The following is a 14,382-nucleotide window of genomic DNA, read 5'->3' on the forward strand; positions in this document are numbered from 1 at the left end:
GAGTTTGATTTGACGGTAACATGCTTGTGTTCCTATCTTAAGCTCTGGGCTAAACAAAAATACAGCAGATATGGCTTTGGCTCCTGTATCTGTCTTGTGTCAGATGCCTGCAGAAAGCTATAGATGGCAGCTTCACACAGCTCTGCAAACCTATTTCCGTCAGAACATTTCCTGTCAAAGTAAGGTAGTGCTGGTTCACATAGTTCTAGTTTTCTGTGTTCTTAGGTATGTGGAGATCCCATTGCTCATGATTGCAGGAAACTTGGATCACTCAGAGAGTGAACTTGGTAGCCAAAAAGATGGTGACACTACTCCCTACAATCTCTCCAACCAGGAATCTTGTGAACTTTGTAGAGGGTCCAGAGGTTGCTGACAATCTTGGACTCTTGTACCTGCAGGTAGAACAGCAAAAATTCTTGAGATTCCTTGCTCTCAGTCACAAAGAACAGTAATCATAAATACGTTGCTACAAGGAAAAGCAGTTGAGTTACTTTTTTTTTTTTTTTTTTTAAGTAAGCTTTATGTCTGATGTAGGGCTTGAACTTACAACCCTGAGATCAACAGTTGCATGCTCCAGCAACTGAGCCAGCCAGGTGCCCCATTGAGCTACTTTCTGTAGCAAAAGGAACATGGTCCTTGGAATTGACACTGCTGCCTAGGAAGAGAGGTAGAAGAGTTGACGAAAGTTTAATTTCCTTCATTATCATCTGGAGGCCTGAATGTCATGTCTGGTCTGGATGGGTCACTCAGGAAATTATCTTTCTGTTTTCCTGCTTTTTATTGGGGATAGTATAAATAAGAACTATTTCATGGAAATACTGTAAGGATTAATGGAAAGGAAAGAAACTAAAATTTACTGAATGCCTAAGGATTAGGCATGCTACTGTAAATTTTCACAATGTGTTCTTTTATTGAAACATACAAAGTTCATTGATATTGTACTTTTTCAAGTCTAAGTGGATGACATCATGGATATCACTTCCTTGAACTATTCTGATCTTTTTTGTAGCCACTTAGAAGGAAGAGGTTTAGATATTGATACATGTTACTTCATATATGTCTGCTAGAACCTTCTTTTATGAAGGAAAAAAATTACCTGCATGAGTTAGTGGAATTTTTTTGTTTTTGTTTTTGTCTGGAAAATAAAAACAGACTTGCTACTGATTTAGCCAAAGACAGAAAGGAGACTAGCAGATCTGAAATTAGAGACACCTTAGCTGTTTTGGGAAGTTGAGACTCTTGAGCCAGGCTTTGCTGAAGTCAGAGTAGGTTAATATTTTCATAGCTCAAAGCAAATGTGAATTGTGGTTGTTTATAAGTACAGTTTTGCTTGGTCTCTGTAGTTGCACATGGGTGAGTAAAATACAGTGCTGCTGTGTTGGGCAACTTCTGCAAAAGCCCCTGAACCAATGCAAATTAAACTTCTCCAAAAATACCAAAAAATTCCCCATTTGGATCTTTTGCTGGCTGAGGGAATTGACTGTTGTCATCTTGCTGGTAAAGAAATTGTCATACATTCTTTTGGAATGATTCTAGATTTGATTTTCTGCTTTAAAATGTCCTCTTGAAATTCTTCTCTGATAGGAGATACCATCTCTACATCTCAGACATATGGGATTAGAATAAATTGTTACCTCTCTCCCAGGTGATAGGAAATTAAGGTGGAGTATTTCTTCCCCTGATTCCACATTTAATGTCTCCAAATCTATTGTCTTTTTACTCTTAAAATAGTAAGCTTTTGTGGTCTTAGCAAAGTTTATACAGTTACCTAGTGACACAATACTGTCCTTTATTGGGCTGAAATGGAAATATTAATATTTCTTAATATGTGACAATTTTCATTTTTATTTTCCTGTCTATAGAATGAATTATTGTACTTTTTCTCTTGGCTACTTCTTTCTTTGGTCAGGAACTCTAATAACAAAATTATCCCTTCTTGCTTCAGCAGACAAATACCACTTTTTTTTAAAGATTTTATTTAGGCTTAGCGGTTTGGCGCCTGCCTTTGGCCCAGGGCGCGATCCTGGAGTCCCTGGATCGAGTCCCACGTTGGGCTCCTGGCATGGAGCCTGCTTCTCCTTCCTTCTGTGTCTCTGCCTCTCTCTCTCTCTCTCTGTCTATCATAAATAAATAAATAAATAAATAAATAAATAAATAAATAAATAAATCTTAAAAAAAAAGATTTTATTTATTCATGAGAGACACAGAGGCAGAGGCGTAGGCAGAGAGAGAAGTAAGCTCCATGCAGGGAGCCTGACGTGGAACTCCATCCCGGGACTCCAGGATCACACCGTGGGCCAAAGGCAGGTGCTCAACCGCTGAGCCACCCAGGTGTCCCACAAATACCACTTTTTAAGTAATAGCTTTATTGATGTGTAATTTATATACTGCAAAATTTCCCTGTTTAAAGTGTACAAGTCAATAATTTTAGTAAATTTGTAGAGTTGTGTAACTGTTACTACACTCTGGTGTTATATTCCCAGCTCCCCAAAAAGATCCCCTGTAAGACTCTTAACCATAGGAAACAAACTGAGAGTTGCTGGAGAGGATTGGGGGCGTGGGATAGCTAGGTGACGGATATTAAGGGAGGCACGTGATGTAATGAGTACTGGGTATTATATAAGACTGATGAATCACTAAACTCTACCTCCAAAACTAAAAATACAGTGTATGGTAATTAATTGAATAATAAAAAAGATCCCTCGTAAACATGACTTTCTAACTTTATATCCTATACAAATTTTGCTAAGTTCTGTATCAGATTTAATCTTCTTCTGACAAAGTTTTCCCATTGCTTATTTCCCTCCTTATTTTTGTATTGGTTGCTTACTGCAGGTCAACTCAACTGTCTCTCTCTGCCTGTCTCTTTCTCTCTGTCTCTCTCTCTCTCTCTCTTTATCTCTCATAAGTAAATAAATCTTTTTAGTTATTAATCTTTTTTTTTTTAATTCATAAGAGAGGCAGAGAGTGATGCAAGCTCCCTACAGGGAGCCCAATGTGGGACTTGATCCCTGGACCCTGGGATCATGCCCTGAGCCGAAGGCAAATGCTCACCCGCTGAGCCACCCAGGGGTCCCAAAAGTGTAACCTTTCTTGAATAGTGGCTTTAGCTTTTATTTGAAGTTTTTTTTTTTTTTCCTTGAAAGACTATTCTATAATACTTCAGGCCTTTCAATAAAAGCTCTAGTGTTTGGGCACCTGGGTGGCTCAGTTGGTTAAGTGCTTAGCTTTTGATAATCAGCTCAGGTCATGATCTGAGTTGTGAGATCGAGCCCTGCATTGGGCTTTGTGCTCTCAATAAATCTTTAAAAAGAAGTTCTTGTATTCTTGGTTTCCTGTTTACTTATTTGTTTTTAAAGGGAATCATTTAAAAAAATAAAAAGAATTAAGGAAATCATTTATCTGGTTATTTTTCTTTGTATATGTAGATTAGCTATTTGCTAATTGGAGAATTTTGCTCTGTACATGAATGATCAGTTGCTTAGTAAATAAGGTAAATGAGTATACTAGTACACACAGACTTTTAAAAGTTTTTTATTTTTAAAGATTTTATTTTACTTTTTAAAAAGATTTTATTTATTCATAAGAGAGAGAGGGTGGGGGGGGGGAGAGAGAGGCAGAGACACAGGCAGAGGGGAAGCAGGCTCCATGCAGGGAGCCTGACACACACTCAATCCCGGGACCCAAGATCACGCCCTGGGCCAGACAGGCACTAAACTGCTGAGCCACCCAGGGATCTCCCAAAGATTTTATTTTTAAGTAAACTCTACATCCAGTGTTGGGCTTGAACTTATAACCCTTAGATCAAAAGTGGAATGCTCTCCTGACTGAGCCACCCAGGTACCCTGAACTTTTAAAAGTTTTATTGGAGAATTAATAAATTCAATAAATTATCTGTTTCAGCATAGCAAATTATTCTAAAACTCAGCAGCTTACAACAATAATAAGCGTTATCTTAGGGCACCTGGGTGGCTCAGAGCATCTGCCTTTGGTTCAGGTTGTGATCCCAGGGTCCTGGAATTGAGTCTCAAATCAGGCTCCTAGAGGGAGCCTGCTTCTCCCTCTGCCTATGTCTCTGTCTCTCTTTGTATGTCTCTCATGAATAAAATAAAATATTAAAAAACCAAGAAACCAAAAACACAGAACAACATTGTGTCATATAGTTTCTGTGGCTCAGGAATTTAGGAGCAGCTTAACTGAGTGATTCTGGCTTTGAGGTTGCATTCATAATGTTTGCTGGTGCTTTGGTCATCTGAAGACTTGACTGGGGCTGGAGGATCCATTTCTAAGCTTACTCACATGGCTGTGGCAGGAGACCATGGTTTCTCGCTGGCTATTGGCTGGAGGCTTCGTTTCCTTTGCAGATAGACCTTTATGTAGGATTGCTTAAGTGTTATCATGACAGAGCAGCTGGCTTCCTTCTATAACTCTCTCTATGGATTTGGTTGTTCTAGGTGTTTCATATAAATAGACTCATACAACATATGCTCTTTTGTAGACTGGCTTCTTTCACTTAGCCACATGTTTTCAAGTCTCATCTATGTTGTAGCAGATGTCAGAACTTCATTCCTTTTTTTTTTTTTTTAAGATTTTATTTATTTATTCATGAGAGACACACAGAGAGGGAGAGGCAGAGACACAGGCAGAGGGAGAAGCAGGTTCTCTGTGGGGAGTCCAATGTGGGACTCGATCCCAGGACCCTGGGATCACGGCCTGAGCTGAAGACAGAAGCTCAACCACTGAGCCACCTGGGTGCCCCTGAACTTCATTCCTTTTTAAGGATGAATAATATTTCATCGCATGGATATACCATATTTTAAAAATCCATGTATCAGTTAATGGACATTTGGGTTGTTTCTAGCCTTTGGCTCTTAAGAATAATGCTACTATGACTATTTGTGTACAGGTTTTCATGTGGATGCATGTTTTCTCATCTCTTAGGTAATATACCTAAGAGTTGAAGCCTATATATTTTTATCCCTCTGTGTTACTGTAGTAGAATTCTAACTGGACTTGTCACCTGTTTAAATTGCCTTTCACTTGGCTATCCAGGTGATTTTGCTGACATGGAGATTTAATCACATCATATCTCTATTTCTGTGTTTTCAGTGGCTCCTTGTAGCTTTCAGGAAAAAGTCCAAACTCACCTTATCACACAAGCCATTTATGATCTGGCTCCTGCTTTCCTTTAAGTTTTTCCTGCCGTACTTTTCATTCTTGTTCACTTAACCTCAGCTGATGACATGCTTTTTCCTATTAATGTTTTCATGCTTCTACCGTTGTCTCAAACGGTTAATTACTCTCTTTGAATAGGAAATAACTACTTGTTCTTTAGAAATCATCTCTGGTCCCATTTGTGGTAAACTTTATTTTCTTTGTTTAATTTAAATACACCTTCCCTGTGCTCTTACAGTACCTTTACCATACTGCTTATCACACTATTCTCTGGACATTGATTCCTGTTTGCTTCTCTAGATAGACTGCAAAAACCCTGAGGGAAGAAGCCATATCTTCTTTGACTTAGTATCTCTAGGCCTAATAGTAACACACAAAAATAGCTAGTATCTATTGGGTTGTTTAGTATATAGATGCCAGGCAATATTATAGCATTTTACATTTGTTGTGTTACCTAATCTTCACAACAATCCTTTAAATTAGGTACTATTATTGCCTTCCCTTTATTTTTTAATTTTTTATTTTTTTTAGAGATTTTTGTTTATTTGAGAGAGAGAGTGACAGAGCAACAGAGAGCATGAGTGGGGAGGAGAAGGCGAAGCAGGCTCCCCACTGAGCAGTGAGCCTGATGCAGAGCTTGATCCCAGGACCCCAGGATCATGACCTGAGCTGAAGGCAGACTCTCAACTGACTGAGCCACCCAGGTGCCCCTATTATTTTCCCTTTAAAAATGAAAATATCAAAGCACAGAGAGATTGAGTAATTTGCTAAAAGTTACACAAATAGCAAATGGTAGACCTGGCATTTGGTAGTGCTGGGATTTGAACCTGCACTCTCTGATTCCAGGGCCTTTGTTCTTATTTGTACTGCTGCCATAGAGTCTGGCACATAGATATTTAATAAATATTGGTAGGTGAGTGAACATTCATTGTTTCTGCATGCAGAACTTTGCTTACTTGGTTCCTGCCAATACTATGTTTGTACTTGGGGTTATAATGACAGGAAGATAGAGGTTTGAGTCACAGTGTTCTGAATTCCTGTCCTGCCCCATGACTTCTGCTTCTTGATTCATTTCTTTTCTTTTCTTTTGTTTTCTTTTCTTTTGTTTTCTTTTCTTTTGTTTTCTTTTCTTTTCTTTTCTTTTCTTTTCTTACTTTTACTAAAGAGAATGATTCTTTTTTTTTTTTTTTAAGATTTTATTTATTTATTCATGAGAGACACAGAGAGGCAGAGACACAGGCAGAGGGAGAAGCAGGCTCCATGCAGGGAGCCCAACGTGGGACTCGATCCTGGGTCTCCAGGATCACACCCTAGGCTGCAGGTGGCGCTAAACCACTGCGCCACCGGGGCTGCCCAAGAATGATTCTTTTTTTTTCTAAAATTTATTTATTTTAGAGAGATAGAGAGAGAGGGAGAGAGAACATGTGCTCCAGTGCAAGGCAGAGGAGAGGAGAGAGCGAGAATCTGAAGCTGACTCCTTGCTGAGAGTGGAGCCCAATGCAGGGCTTGATCTCAAGACCCTGAAAAAAAAAAAAAAAAAAGACCCTGAGATCATGACCTGGGCTGAAATCAAGAGTTAGGTGCTCAACTGACAGCACCACCCAGGAGCCTCACCAAAGAGAATAATTCTGTTATTCTGCCTTAATTCCTTAGGTAATACTTACATTAAGATTCCTGAGTTTTGTGTCTTGGATTATTTTCTGCCCCAGTCTTTTATTTTGAGGACATTTAAACCTTCAGAAAAGTGTTAAGAATGGTAGGGTGGTCAGCAATATACCCTTTTTACTAAATTTATCAATTTTGAACATGTTGCCACATTTTTGTGTTCTCTCTCCACACACACATACATGCATGCATACATGTACATGCATACATGCACACATACTTATATTTTGCTGAAACATTTTAGGGTTACTTGCAGACATGATACTTTGTTCTTAAATATTTTGGCATTGATTTCCAGAGAATAAAGAGATTTCTCTTATACAACTGCAGTACAGTTACTATACTCAGGAACTTTATTTAGTATTGATATATTATCATCTAATGTACAGTCTATATTGTATGTTTCCCTGGTTTTAATAATGTTGTTTACTTTATGTTAAAGCTTTGAGATCTAGAATTCAGTCAAGGATTACATTGCATTTAGTTGTCCTGTCTCTTACCCTAAAACAGTTCCTAAAGCCTGGTTTTAAGAAGGGAGAGGTGTCTTTCATGACATTGACATTTTGAGAGATGAGCTATTTTGTAGACTATTCTTCAATTTGAATTTATCTTTCTCCTCCTGAGTTGCTTCAGGATAAATATTGTAGGCAAGATATTTTGTCTTTTTTAGTGCTGCAGATCAGGAGGGCCACAATGGTAGTTTCATTAAATCTCATGTTAAATCTCACTTTGGGTTAAGTTTCTGTCTGCCAGATTTACCCATTGGGTAGGTGCCTTTTCTCCTTTGTAATATATAATTGATTAGAGTAAAAATTATTTTTTAAAAATATCTTTTGTACATAAGTAACGTGGTTGTCACAATTAAATGCCACCTAGGCAACAAACTAAACGGGCTAACAGTGTTTTAAAGTTGAGTATTGGGGCGCAGCCCCGGTGGCAGTTTAGCGCCGCCTTCAGCCCAGGGCGTGATCCTGGAGACCCAGGATCAAGTCCCACGTCGGGCTTCCTCATGGAGCCTGCTTCTCCCTCTGCCTGTGTCTGTGCCTCTCTCTCTCTCTCTCTCTCTCTCTCTCTCTCTCTCATGAATAAATAAATAAATAAATAAAATCACTAAAAAAAATAAAGTTGAGTATTGGGACATCTGGGTGGCTCAGTGGTTGAGTGCCTGTCTTTGACTCAGAGTGTGATCCCGCGGTCCTGGGATTGAGTCCCACATCGGGCTTGCTGCATGGAGCCTGCTTCTCCCTCTGCCTGTGTCTCTGCCTCTATTTCTCATGAATAAGTAAATAAAATCTTAAAAAAAAATAAAGTTGAATATTATGTGCAAGGTAATATGTACAAAATGGAGTTCACAGGTCATTTAATTTGAGCTTCTTTGTAATGTGAACTTTTAAGTACAGGGTTTTTTGTTTTGTTTTGTTTTGTTTTGTTTTTTTAAGTACAGAGTTTAAATTTGCTGAGGAGCCTTGGGTTGAAAATCTAGGTTTTTTTGGTCGTAGGAATTTTTGCTGAGAACTTTTTCCTAATTGTACTTTAGTGGAGTATTAACATTTTTCATAGTTTTCAGACAAATTCTTTCCTGCTTTTATTAATTTTATTTTTCCCACTTATTATTTTTATTTATTATTTTTTTAGATGGGGTAGGGGCAAAGGAAGAGGGAGAGAATCTTAAGTGGACTCCACACTCAGTGCAGAGCCCAAGGCTTGATCCCCAGACCCTGAGATCATGATCTGAGCTGAAATCAAGAATCCGACGCTCAGGGCAGCCCAGGTGGCTCAGCGGTTTAGCGCTGCCTTCAGCCTAGGGCCTGATCCTGGAGACCCAGGATCAAGTCCCACATCAGGCTCCCTGCATGGAGCCTGCTTCTCCCTCGGCTTGTGTCTCTGCCTATCTCTCTGTGTCTCTCATGAATAAATACATTAAAAAAGAATCTTAAAAAAGAAAAAAGAATTGGACACTCAACCTACTGAGCTACCCAAGCACCCCTCTTTTTTTGCTTTTAAAATCTCTTCCTCCCATCTTATGTGTGCCTTGAAACCATACAGCCTTTAGTGAGAACTCTGGCATTAATCTGAATTTGAACCCTGGCTCAGCCACTTAATCACTAGGAGATCTTGAACAGGTTGTTCAACTTCTCTGTACCTCAATATTCTCCTCTCTGTAATGGGGGAAATAATAATGCCCTCATAAGCTTGCTGCAAGAATTGAATAAGCATTTGATACTTTCTGGTCACAAGTATTTAGTAAGTGTTACATATTCTTTTCAATCTGATAAAACTGGTCACATATAATTCAGTGACTTTTCCCTTAAATCTGTGCAATAGACATGTATACATAAACATATAAAATATACTTGTAGACTTTTTTCAAGGAAATAATCTTAGATATTTCTTCTCTAATTCTCTCCTTTCTTTGTGAAATTTGGGGGAAATGTAGATAAAGATTTAACTTAGAAGGCTTGTAGAATCCATACGTTAATCTTTTTTTTTCTTGGATGTTTACATTTGCTGCATGCCACTTTTAAAAATAACAGCCAAGGACTGCCTGTGCTAGGAAAAAAATGGTAAATATTCTCTTTATTTCGGGCTATATGATCTTAATGCTACCTTGGAAATAGTTAAATTCAAGGCACTGGTAGCTGGCTGACATCTCTGTCCTGAATTGGAGGCTACAATTCATTATGTGACAATCAGTTGATCTAAGGAGAGTATCAGCTAAATTTTTTAGTGTTTCTTAATGGCAGAGGTACCGTATCTCCAGAGGGTAATTGGAAAAGTATGGGACCATTTTTGGTTGTTGCAATGTCTATGGAGGAGGGAGGATATACCACTAGCATTTAGTGGTCAGGGACCAAGGATAACAGTCCAAAACAAGAATTATCCACCACAAATGCCATTAGCATTGTTCAGACACTGAGCTACTTAAACCTAAAGGCTTGGTGAATTGATAGATACAATTTTATTTTATCTCAGTTATTAAAAAAGGATTGTTGCTTAAGGCGGGACGTTTTCTTTTTTTTCTTATTTTTTAAAGATTTTATTTATTTATTCACGAGAGACACAGAGAGAGAGGCAGAGACATAGGCAGAGGGAGAAGCAGGCTCCATGCAGGGAGCCCAATGTGGGACTCAATCCCAGAACTCCAGGATCACACCCTGAGCCAAAGGCAGATGCTCAACTGCTGAGCTACCCAGGTGTCCCCAGGCAGGAAGTTTTCTGAAAAAATATTTCAGAGCTGTAATATATACTCTCTATTCTTCAAGGAGAATTAGGCCATATTTTCTCACTTGGTGGAGAATAAGGTTTTTTACTGGAAATTCAGAAAGTATTGCTATGCATTGTAAATATGCATCGATTGGTGTTTAATCCCTAAAATTTGGAGTAGTTAAATGGTTAATTGGGTGGTGGTAAAAGAAAATTGATTTTACATTTCTTTAGTAATCTTTGTATTTCCATGATTGGTAGAAATAACATAATTTATGCCTGGCATTCTAGCAATGCCTGAATATTGCTTGTACTGTTCCTTTTTTCCCTCCAGTGACCAAATGATGTATTTTTTTGGTAGATCAATAAGATTATATTAAGAATGTAATTAAACTTATTGTGGCTTGTTTCACTTGAGCCTAATGAAGGACTTTGACAAAGATTTTAGGGAAGGTAGTAAGTATTCTCAGCTTCCAGGCAAGGATTCTCAAGTTTTTTTGGCTATGACTCATAATTAAGAGACATATTTTATATTGGCACTCAATTGTATGCATAAGCATACGGATACTTGAAACAAAAGTTTTATGAAATGATACCCTTACTACATGTGGTACAATCTGATAGTTTTTATTTTAATTAATCGCAAAATGTTGATCTTGGTCTTTTTCTTTTTTTAGGATTTTATTTACTTATTAGATAGAGCCAGAGAGCACAAGCTGGTGAAGGGGGGATGGCTGAGGGAGAAGGAGATGTGGGGATCCTGGGATCATGACCTGAACAACTGAGCCATCCAGGTGCCCCTTGATTTTGCTCTGTGAAATTGATTTTGTGACCAGTGTATTACAAATTGCAATTTGAAAAATTCTGTTGTAGGATATATAACGCAAGCTTTAAAATAATGTCCCAGTTGTGACTTTTTTTTCTTAAAACTTATTATAAGAACAGTTAAGATGAGATCTGCCTTGTTAACAGATTTTTAAGTGTACAATATAGTAATGTTATCCATATGCACGATGTTGTATAGCAGATCTCCAGAACTTACTCGTCTTGCATAACTGAAATTTTATACCCATTGATTAGCAGCTTCCTCTTTAATCTTCTCCCTCGTCCCTGACAACCACCATTTTATCCTTTTCTTATATGAGTCTGACAATTTTTTAAAAATATTTTTATTTATTCATGAGAGACAGAGAGACATAGGCAGAGGAAGAAGCAGGCTCTCTGCAGAGAGCCTGATGCGGGACTCAATCCCAGGAACCTGGGATCACGACTGGAGCCAAAGGCAGGTGCTCTTTTCAGTACCTGGTATAAGTGAAACCATGGTATTTGTGATGGCATTTGTCCTGTAACTGACTGGCTTATTTTCCCTAGCATAAAGTCTTCAAGATTCACTTGTGTTGTTGCATATTAGAGGAATTCCTTCTTTTTTTAAGGCTGACAAATAATTCCATTGTATGTATATACCACATTTTAAAAAAATCCATTAGTCTATTAGGTTGTTTCCACATCTTGCCTGTTGTGAACAGTGATGCATTGACATGATAGTGGTACTTCCTCTTCAAAATCCTGACTTCAATTATTTTCGAAAAATACCCAGAGGTAGGATTGTTAGATATTATGATGTTTTTATTTTTAATTTTTTTGAGGAAATTCCATGCTGTTTTCATAATGGCTACCATTTTGCATTCCCACCAACAGTGTACAAGTATTCTAGTTTCTCTACATCCTTGTCGTCTTTTGTTTTCTTGATAGTAGACATCCTTACAGGTATGTGGTGGTAACTCATTGTGGTTTTGTGCTGTTCTTTGGGGAATGTCTATTCAAGTTCTTTTGCCTGTTTTGAAATTGGATTATTAGTTTTTCTGCTATTGAGTTGTAGGAGTTCCTAATATATTTTGGAGATTAACCCCTTTTCAGATATGTGGTTTACAGATACATTATTCTCATTATATAGTTTGCCTTTTTCCCTCTATTAATTGTTTCTTTTGCTGTGCAAAAGCTTTTTTAGTTTGATACAGTCCCATTGGTCTATTTGCTTTTGATACCTGTGCTTTTGGTACTATTTCTGTGAAGTCACTGTCATGACTAATGTCACGAAGCTTTTCCCCTATGTTTTCTTCTGGGACATTTATAATTTGAAGTCTTACATTTAAGTCTTTAATCCATTTTGATTTGATTTGATGTATGGTGTAAGATGGGTGTCCAAAATCATTTTTTTAAAGGTGATCTTTTTTTTTTTTTTTTTAAAGATTTTATTTATTTGACAGAGAAAGCATGCCAGTGGGGAATCTGATGTAGGGCCCTATCCCAGGACCCTGGGTCATGACCTGAGCCCAGTGCAGATGCTTAACCAACTGAGCCACCCAGGCACCCCCATAATCATTCTTTTGCATGTGGATATTTAGCTTTCTTGAAATCGGGAAATGTAATGCTTCCAGCTTTGTTCTTTTTCAAGATTGTTTTGGCTATACGGAGTTTTTTGTTATTTTATATGGATTTTAGGCTTGTTTTTTTCTCTGTGAGAAACACCATTGGGATTTTTTTCTTTCTTTCTTTTTTTTTTTAAGATTTTATTTATTTATTCATGAGAGACACAGAGAGAAAGAGAGGCAGAGACACAGGCAGAGGGAGAAGCCGGCTCCATGCAAGGGAGCCCGATATGGGACTCGATCCCTGGTCTCCAGGATCACACCCTGGGCTGAAGGCGGCGCTAAACCGCTGAGCCACCCGGGCTGCCCACCATTGGGATTTAAAAAAAAAAAAAAAAGATTTTATTTATTTATTCATAAGAGACACACACACACAGAGAGAGAGAGAGAGGCAGAGAGACACAGGTGGAGAGAGAATCAGGCTCCACACGGGGAGCCGGTTATGGGACTCCATCCCAGGACCCTCGGATCACACCCTAAGCCAAAGGTAGACGCCCAACCACTGAGCCACCTAGGCGTCCCCACCATTGGGATTTTGATAGGGATTTCATTGAATCTGTTAATTGATTTGGGTAGTATGGACATTTTAATAATACACAAACACAAATCCACAAACATGGGATGGCTTTCCATTCATTTGTCTCTTTAATTTCTTTCATCATGGTATTACAGTTTTTAGCGAATAAGTCTTTTACTTCCTTAAATTTATTCCTTAGTATTTTATTCTTTCTGATGTTGTAAATGGGATTCTTTAACTAATTTTTGTTTTAGATCATTTATTAGTATATGTTGATTTTATATCCTGCAACTTTACTGAATTCGTTTACTAGTTGTAACAGTATTTTTCTTTTTTTTTTTGTAGTTTTTGGGATTTCCTGTGTATAAGATCATGTTGTGTCTGAAAATAGGGACAATTTTACTTCTTCCTTTCTGACTTGGATGCCATTTATTTATTTGGTTGTTTACTTACTTATCCTTGCTGCATTGCTTTGGTTAGGACTTCCAGTATGTTAAGTAGAAGTGGTGAGAGTAGGCATCATTAACCTGTTCTTGATCTTAGTAGAAAAGTTTCAGTATTTTACCATAGAGTATGATGGGCTTTTTTTGTGTATGGCATTTATTATGTTGAGGTCATTTCCTTTTATTCTTAGTTTGTGGAGAGTCTTTTTTTTTGTTTTTTGTTTTGTTTTTTGGTGGAGAGTTTTTATTATGAAATAGTGTTGTATTTTATCAGATGCGTTTTCTGAATCTATTGAGATGATGTGATTTTTTTTTTAAGGTTTATTTATTTATTTTTAGAGAGAGCCTGTATGTGAGCAGGGGAAAGGCCCCAGCGAAAGGGAAACAAGCAGACTCCCTGCTGATCGGGGAGCCTGACATAGGCTGGGTCCCAGGACCCTAAGATCATGACCTGAGCTGAAATCAAGAGTCAGATGCTTTAATTGAACCACCCAGACAACCCAAAATGATCATATGGTTTTTACCCTTCATTTTGTTAATGTGGTCCATCATATTAAGTAGTTTGTTTATGTTGAACCATCTTTGCATCGCAGGGATAACCAAGTTTGACTGTTTCTGACTATCTGCTCCACTCTTACCTCTTTCTTGGACTTCTCCAGTAGCACCCTAATTGCACTCTCTATTTCCTCTCATGCTTTGTTCCCACCCAGCTCTGTCCTCATTCTTGCTGTCTGAATGATGCCTTATTTTATTTTATTTTATTTTATTTTATTTTATTTTATTTTATTTTATTTTATTTTATTTTATTTTATTTTATTTTATTTTATTTTCTAAAGGTTTTATTCATCAGAGACACAGAGACATAGGTCGAGGGAGAAGTAGGGTCCCCTCAGGAAGCCCGATGTGAGACTTGATTCCAGAACCCTGGGATCATGCCCTGAGCCAAAGG

General features: G+C 37.9%; 1 long non-coding RNA gene across 1 annotated transcript in view; it reads left to right on the forward strand.

Annotated features, from left to right (window-relative positions):
• Positions 1–14,382, forward strand: part of LOC129512213 (uncharacterized) — an 84,725-nt gene that overhangs the window by 39,213 nt on the left and 31,130 nt on the right. The gene's annotated exons all lie outside the window — the stretch shown is intronic.

The sequence above is a fragment of the Nyctereutes procyonoides genome, unplaced genomic scaffold (assembly GCF_905146905.1).
Source record: "Nyctereutes procyonoides isolate TBG_1078 unplaced genomic scaffold, NYPRO_anot_genome, whole genome shotgun sequence".
NCBI lineage: Eukaryota > Metazoa > Chordata > Mammalia > Carnivora > Canidae > Nyctereutes > Nyctereutes procyonoides.